Source organism: Leopardus geoffroyi, chromosome B1, assembly GCF_018350155.1.
Source record: "Leopardus geoffroyi isolate Oge1 chromosome B1, O.geoffroyi_Oge1_pat1.0, whole genome shotgun sequence".
Classification (NCBI taxonomy): domain Eukaryota; kingdom Metazoa; phylum Chordata; class Mammalia; order Carnivora; family Felidae; genus Leopardus; species Leopardus geoffroyi.
Window position 1 is genome coordinate 107463932 of NC_059327.1, and position 9055 is coordinate 107472986.

Here is a 9055-nt window from a genome sequence, read left to right on the forward strand (position 1 = left end):
TTCAGCACCTTTCCCTCTCTCTTCTTCCTCTGGGATACCAATTATGCGTATATTATTTCTTTTTAGTGTTTAACTTAGTTCTCTAATTTTCCCCTCATACTTCTGGATTTTTTTTATCTCTCTTTCTCTCAGCTTCCTCTTTTTCCATAATTTTATCTTCTAGTTCACCTATTCTCTCCTCTGCCTCTTCAATCCGAGCTGTCGTCATTTCCATTTTGTTTTGCATTTCATTTAAAGTGCTTTTCAGCTCCTCATGACTGTTCCTTAGTCCCTTGATCTCTGTAGCAAGAGATTCTCTGCTGTCCTCTATACTGTTTTCAAGCCCGGCGATTAATTTTATGACTGTTATTCTAAATTCACTTTCTGTTATATTATTTAAATCCTTTTTGATCAGTTCATTAGCTGTTGTTATTTCCTGGAGATTCTTCTGAGGGGAATTCTTCCGTTTGGTCATTTTGGATAGTCCCTGGCGTGGTGAGGACCTGCAGGGCACTTCCCCTGTGCTGTGGTGTATAACTGGAGTTGGTGGGCGGGGCTGCAGTCAGACCTTATGTCTGCCCCCAGCCCACCACTGGGGCCACAGTCAGACTGGTGTGTGCCTTCTCTTCCCCTCTCCTAGGGGTAGGATTCACTGTGGGGTGGTGTGGCCCGTCTAAGCTACTTGCACACTGCCAGGCTTGTGATGCTGGGGATGGTGAGTAGGCAAGGTGCATGGGGGCAGGAGGGGCAGGCTTAGCTCGCTTCTCCTTAGGTGATCCACTTCAGGAGGGGCCCTGTGGCAGCAGGAGGGAGTCAGATCCTCTGCCGGAGGTTTGGCTTCCCAGAAGCACAGAGTTGGCTGTTTGCGCTGAGCGAGCAAGTTCCCCGGCAGGAACTGGTTCCCTTTGGGATTTTGGCTGGGGGATGGGGGGGGGGGGGAGATGGAGCTGGCGTGCACCTTTGTTCCCTACCAAACTGAGCTCTGTCGTCCGGGGGCTCAGCAGCTCTCCCTCCCTTTGTCCTCCAGTCTTCCCGCTTTCCGAGCAGAGCTGTTAACTTATGACCTCCCAGACGCTAAGCGGCGCTTGCTGTCGGAACACAGTCCGTCAGGCCCCTCCGCTTTTGCCAGCCAGACTCGGGGGCTCTGCTTGGCCGGCGAGCCGCCCCTCCGCCCCGGCTCCCTCCCGCCAGTCCGTGGAGCGCGCACCGCCTTGCCGCCCTTCCTACCCTCTTCCGTGGGCCTCTCGTCTGCACTTGGCTCTGGAGACTCCGTTCTGCTAATCCTCTGGCGGTTTTCTGGGTTATTTAGGCAGGTGCAGGTGGAATCTAAGTGACCAGCAGGACGCGCAGTGAGCCCAGCGTCCTCCTAAGCCGCCGTCTTCCCTCTCTCACCTATTGCTTAACTTCTTTATCTTCCCATATTGTAATATATGAGGAATATATTATATATTTTAAATACTTGGAAGTTTTAAAAGTGATATATCAATGCATGTGAAAACAGCTTGGAGTTTTTCAATAAAATCTATAAAAATTACCTTTTTACCAATATTACTAGTATAGATCCATCAACAATTATTTAGGAGAATAGCGATGTATAAAATAATGAATGGTCGTATGAACTTAACTTATAAAAATACATTTTATTTGTTAACATTCTTCTCTATTTGTCAGAGAAATAGAACAGGATATAGATATAAATAAAGATTTATTTTAAGCAACTGTCTCACATGATTATGGGGGCTGGCAAGACAAAAATGTGCAATTTACATCTAAAGACTATAAGGCTAGAGATTCAGGGATGAGCCTACGTTGCAGTTAAATTCTGAAGGCCATCTGTCAGCAGAATTCCCCCTTGCTCAGGGGAGGTAAATCTTTTGTTTTTTTCAGGACTTCAGCCAATTGGATGAGGGCTTCCCTGATCACTGAGGACACTCTGCTTTACTCAAAGTCCCCGGAATGAATTTTTCTTTTTGAGTTGTGTAGCCCTTTATATTAGCAACTCAAATAGAAGGTATCTATTGTACAACACAGTAGTAATTGAAGATAACAGGATTTATTGCATTCTAATACAGATCATTTGCAAATGCAATTTCTTTATTAAAAAGCTTCCACTTTTTTTTTTGTTTGTGTACAATTTGCAAAACTATTCTGAGAGCGGAATTATGTGGACCAGTGTGCAAAGAGTGCAGATTTAGGATATGGTAATGGGGGCACCTGGATGGCTTAGTCAGTTAAAGATCCAACTCTTTAATTTCAGCTCAGGTCATAATCTCATGGTTGGTGAGTTCCAGCCCTGCGTTGCGCTCCATGTTAACAGCTCAGAGCCTGCTAGGGATTCTCTCTCTCTTCCTCTCTTTCTGTCCCTCTCCCACTTGTATTCTCTCTCTCTCAAAAATAAATAAATTAATTTAATAATAGGGTAAATGATTTACAAGTCACTTTCAAAAAACTATCACAATTGGGCCTTTACATTGTCATTTTTTTTTACATTGCCATTTTTGTTTTTTTTTTTTAAGTTTATTTATTTATTAGGGGGGAAGAGACAGATGGAGAGGGAGAGAGAGAATCTCAAGCAGGCTCTACACTGTCAGCATGGAGCCCCATGTGGGGCCTGATCTCACAAACCTTGAGATGATGAACTGCGCTGAAATAAAGAGTAGGACATTTAACCATCTGAGCCACCCAGGTGCCCCATCATCTTTTTTGATCAAAATATTTTTATGCCGGACTTCCTTCCACTGCCCTGAACTATTAAGCATTTTTTAATGAGTTGAAATTAAGGAAGGACTACAGCTACTAGAAAAGAAGAAAGTTCTATTAGTTTGAGATTCTAGAATCCCCCCCAAACCAGAACCAGTATCTTGGTTAGGGCTAGGCTGGGACTCCAGACAGAGAATGAGTATGTGCAGGTGGCATCTCTGGGGATTCAGAGCTTGAGTGGACCACGAGTGTTGCCGCTGCAAAATTCACTGAACTGTCTTGGCAGATTCTACACTGGCTTGACTGGGCATAATTCAAAAAGAAACAGCTCATATTCATTCCATTTTTCTGGAGCTCTGTGATAGCATTTAATAACACTCCAGTGATATCTTCCACATATAGTATTATGCTATTTCTTCAAGTAATTGCTAATATAGTGTCTAACTGGTCTATAATACTCATGCCCATTTTATCTAGATATTCAATGGATCTATAAATCTTCTCCTGGGATTCATCATAGTAACTGTAACAGAATCTTTGGCTCCAGTGGAAGAAATCAGAAGAAACCACAAAGAGATTACTAGGATCTGCTGGGTATTTGCTGAAGAGTTTTCCAAATTCCTGTTCTTTTGATTCACTCAAAGCTCCAACTAGTATAGGAATAATAGTAAACTCATCCTCCTGGCTTTCCATGGCTTTACCCATATAAGGCAAATGCATTTCAACACTGTGTTCATTTTCATGTGTCTACAGAGACATGTGTTCAAACATTCCTATCTTCCATAGTTCTCAAAAATCTTGTGGTCAATATGAAGGTCATACAGAGGTATTCTCTGTATATCCACACTGTTAAGTACACATCACAAGAGAGGCACAGGATGAGAAGGCATCAGGGTGAAAATTCTCCAGGTAGTAGATGGATCCACTTGTTTGTAAGCATGGGCAGCACAAGACCCACAGTACTGCATATCCTGCATGGGGTGCAATAATGGCTCTCGCGGCTCTTTCCGTAGACTGTGCTTGTGAAAGCTAACCTCGCTGTTGTAGTCAACTGCGGTCCTGATGCTGTGTACTAGTTCCTGGCATGACAAGCTTCCCTGACCACCACTCGGTTGGACATATTGGTGCCTGTGTCGCCTACGGTGCAAGGGTGCAGGAGCATGAATGAGGAGTCGGTAGTGGCAGGAACAATTCCGGGAGGGGACAAGACACCAGGAGCTCAGCACAGGAAGTGCCCACAGCATGAAGGAGAGCATCCCCGCTCAGGAGAAGGAGAAAAAGGAGAAGGCTGCAGCCCAACGGGAGGAGATGGTGGTGGGGGAGGCAAGCAACAGTCACCACAAACTCCAGTGACCTCCAGAAAATGGGGCCCCGGACTCGGGGCTGATCTCCAGCCATGGGTGATTCCGCCGAGCAACCTCCACGGCCCCCACGCATTTAAATATTAATCTCATCCGAAAGACCTCACAGAAAAATCCAAAATACTGTTTGACCACAGACCTGAGCACCATGGCCCAGCCAAGAGGATACAAAATATCATCCATCACATAAATTAAATATGATTATTAATTATGATTCCAACATACTATTTCTTCTTTTTTAGTTCCTAAGTTGTCTTGAAATTAATATTAGGCAAAACAGTGACCAAGTAAATAGTAGGAGATTCCCAGAGTGTTTACACACAGTCTTTTGTCCTCATCAGTTTAAAGTTCCTATAAACGTCTTCACACAAATAGAACACTTCAGCTTTCCCCAAGTTTTCTCTTGAACCACTCCCATCCTACATGCTTACATTTTATGACATCTTTTGGCTCCCATGCGTGTAGAACTTTCATTCAGGCCCACTAATATGACCTAGTTTTTTGTTTTTTGTTTGTTTGTTTTTTAATGCAAGGTTTTCCCTCCCTTGTTGAATAAGTACATCCATCCCTCGCTGCCCACCAATGCTAAAAATTCAATAAAGCCCCCTCCTGTTTAGCAGGGAGCCAAAATAATTATTACTCTTCAAGAAGAATGATATGTACTGTTTACAAATTTATAGTAACAAATCACATGTGAGAAACTATATTACAAAACTAGTACTTGCAGTCAGTCCATCACTGGAGTGCATGTTCTGTATAAGAAACCCCTTTCCTTTTCCCAATATGAATGGACTCTGCCTTGTTCAAAAAAAGAATATATAGTTCAACAACAACAAAAGAAACTTATGAAATTACCTGGAAACATGAACCCAAACAGATTGGAACAGATTGGTACAGAACAATGCACTTCTTAGATGATATGTTCCAGATATGTTAAACATATTGTTAAACTAACATATATAGTTCCATATTTTATATATATGTTTAGCATATATTATCTATATTTTATAGATAGTATATGTGACATATATATTGTTTTAACTAAACATCCTTTTAGTCATAATTTGTGAATTAAAACACATTAATACATTTTGCTTTGTCTAATTATTTGACGTTTAAATAAATGCATGTGTATATTTATATACATAAAAATAATATACTGATGGCTAGAATACCTTTAATCTTTCTACTACCCCTCTTTAATTAACTGCCATGGCTCAAATGTTAAAAGTGTAGCTGATATCTTATATTAAATAAAGAGATTTTCCCCCAAGCAACTTTATTTGCCAAAATGATCATTTTCTTCTAATCAGCTTAGATTGCTCCTTAAGGTATATTCTCATATGCATTTTTATTTATTTCACAAACACCACACCATTGTTTTTCTAATAAAAACGTTTTATTCACAACTTTACACTTACCATATTTAGCACTTCGATGCCAATTTATCCTGTGGCTATTTGAATATCAGGATGTGGTGACTTATTTGACCCTAATCACTGGCCAGAGGTGACCTGCATGATGTCTGAAGAGAGTCCTTTGAGAGTATAAATTACAGCATCTTTTTTAAACTGCCTGTATTGATAGGATGGATTTCAGAGAAACTTATAGGTGTGCTCCTTTTGCAAGTCTCTAATTACGCAATGATTAAATTGAAGCACAGGAAGCATAGGAAATCTGGTGGTTTTTCTATAATCACAACAATTTATTCTGAAAAATCTAGACTGTTCCCTGTCTCCTGACCTTTAATTCAATTTTCTTTTTTTTTAAAAAAAGTAATTCATACCACCTAACGACAAATTTCGTCTCTCTCACTCATTGTTTTTCTATTTTTTTTAATTAACCTATAGAAATAAAGAAACAAAAAGAGCAATTTTAAGTCATATTTTTATTATACTATACATGAATATCATCTGAAATGTCCAGTAATATGACATTACATAAAATTATAACAAAATCAACATTATGGAGTGTAGCAAACTATTGAATTTCTTAAAAGCTTTAATTGGAGATATACAGTTACATATATAGTTCAAATAAACTCAAAATAAATGCCATGCCTTGCAGTTGTTACCTTATTATAAAAAATATTTATGAGACCAGCTATTTTTCATTTAGAACTGAATCATTGTATATGATAGCATTTTATATATATAGTAATACAAATGTGAAAATATCCTCTCAATTTGAAAATTTTTGTGAATTTTTAAGGAGACCTTTTGTCTTCCATTTTTTAGATATAAGAAAATGAAGTTGGATCCTAACCTAATACCATATACAAATACTAACTCAAAATGAATCTATGACTTTAATGTAAGATCTAAAATAATAAAATCTTAGAAGGCAGGAGGACAAAACTGCAGGACATTGGATTTGACAGTTGTTTCTAGGATATGACACCAAAAACATAGACAATAGAAAATAGACAAAATAGACTTCATGAATAACAAAACAAGTACGTCAAAAGATACTATCAGCACAGTAAAAAGGCAACACACAAAAACAGTAAAAATATTTGAAAATCACATATTTGGTAAAGGATCAATTCTAGAATATATAAGAAAATCCTAAAATTCAACAACAATAAAAAATATCCCAATTTAAAAATGGGCAAAGGCTTGGACAGACATTTCTCCAAAAAAGATATACAAATAGCCATAGGCACAGAAAAAGATGCTCATCAAGATAAATTAAAACTCCAATGAGAAACTAATTCATACCCACTAGGATGGATACTATCAAAAAAAGTGGAAAACAACAAATAGTGGTGAGATATGGAGAAATTGGAACACTTGTGCATTGCTAGTGGGAATATAAAGTAGTACAGCTACTATGTAAAATAGTATGGCTCTTCCTCAAAAATTTAAAAATAGAATTACCATATGAGCCAAAAATTATACTCCTGAGTATGTATACTGTAAACAATTGAAAGCACAGTCTCAAAGAGATGTCTGTACACCCATGTTCATGGCCACATTATTACAATAGCTAAAAGGTAGAAGCAACTCAAGTGTCTATTGACAGATGAACAGATAAGCGAAATGTGCATATCCACGTGATGGAATATTATTCAGCCTTAAAAAGGAATATGGTGCAACATGGATGAACCTTGAGGACATTATGCTAAGCAAAACAATCCACTCCCAAAAAGGCAAATACTATATGATTCTACCTATATGAAGTACTCAGAGTCAAAATCATAGAGACAGAAAGTAGAATGATGTCTAGACCAAGGACTAGAGAGAGGAGGGAAATGAGTTACTGTTTAATGAATACAGAGGTTTCATTTAAAAGACGAAAAGAGTTATGGAGATGGATGTTGGTAACAGCTGCACATTATAAATGTATTTAATACCACTAAACCGAACACTTAAAAATGGTTAAGATGGTAAATCTTATGTTATATGTATTTTACATGAATTGGAAAACTGGAAACAAATAAAATTATATATGGTCATATCAAAATGATTTGTCATGAAACTTATAAAGAACCTAAGCTAGAAGAAAATAAAAGCCCTAAGCAAAAGCTTGACACTTGAATTTGGATGTTAACATTCATACAGAGAAGTTCACAAATAAGTATACAACTTGGTGAGTTGTCACAAACTGAACACACTCATATAACTACCAGCCAGATGAAGAGACAGATGCTTCCCAGCAATTGCCGGAACCCAAGGACACCTTTCTTTATTCCCGCATATGCCACCACCTTTGTCGCCAGTCTTGGTGTCTCAGCCACTCCTGTGCCTAGCACTTCACTCTCATTTCCTGCAGAGCAGAACTGTGACAGCAGTCAAGCACACAACTGCAGGACACTCTGAGTTAGTAGGCAAGATGAATTCACTTTCTGAGAAGTGACCAAATGAAAGTCTATTGTCTTTAATTCACTCATGGCAGTATATCCAATAGCAAAGTACTCATTGCTGATGTTGTTTACTGAAACATTGTGAATTCAGCTATAGTACCTTCTGAAGTATAGTACTGAAGCTATAGTACCTTCAGCTGGGGCCACAGAACTTGCTGCCCTGTTGTCATGATGTCTTTTCTCTGCCTACCTAGAGGACAGTGAGCAACAGCCAAGGTACACTTGAGTAGATTATTGCAGTCCCCCCTTTGCTGCTCAGCTTCTCAATATTAACCTAACTCCTCTATTAACAGGTAGGATAGTTTGATTCCCATCTGACAATGAAAGAGCAAAGACTGAATCAGATATTTTAAAAGTACATAAGTGATAAAAAAAAAATAAAACCTAATACACAGTTAAGCAGTACTCAGTATTTAAAGAAAAATTGTTTTAATGTTTATTTTAGAGAAATAGAGCATGAGTGTGGGAGGGGCAGAGAGAGGGAGACACAGAATCACAAGCAGGCTCCAGGCTCTGAGCTGTCAACACAGAGCTTGACGTGGGCTCATACTCAGGAACTGTGAGTGAGATCATGACCTGAACTGAAGTCGGATGCTCAACCAACTGAGCCACCTAAGATCCCCTAAACAGTATTCAGTACTAACATTTAGAGTGATTATGAAAGCCGGAATTGCAAACAACTTTTTGGCAGTAGTTGCACAACAATTAAATTCTTGTAAAGCTCCCAAGATTGTTTGTATGTTCACACATTTGCCCTAATCACAGGCCAGTCTTAAAGAATTCCACCTTTCATTGACTTTATTCTTCTGAGTTATTGTAAAGGAGTGAAAAATATCTGTTATGAATCTCCAGCTGGCACAGATAGTTCTTAGGGGAAGAAAAAATCTTGGAAGCAATCCCTTGGATATGCATTTTGGATAGGCAGCACAGTAGGTTGAATATTGGCTCTCAAAAGATACGTCTATTTCCTGGTCCTCAGAATCCATGGATAGGACTTTGTTTGGAAAAAGAAATATTTGAAGATCTAATTAAGTTAAAAATCTTAAGATCATCCTGGATTACCCAAGTACCCTAAATCCTATGATTTTACAGCCATGAGTGGGATAATAAGTGTTTTATAAGAGATAAAAGAGAGAAGACACAAGACACA

General features: G+C 38.8%; 1 pseudogene; it reads right to left on the bottom strand.

Moving 5' to 3' along the window:
* Positions 1–2850: 2850 nt before the first annotated feature.
* On the bottom strand, positions 2851–3473 carry LOC123596415 (annotated as a pseudogene).
* Between the last annotated feature and the right edge of the window lie 5582 nt (positions 3474–9055).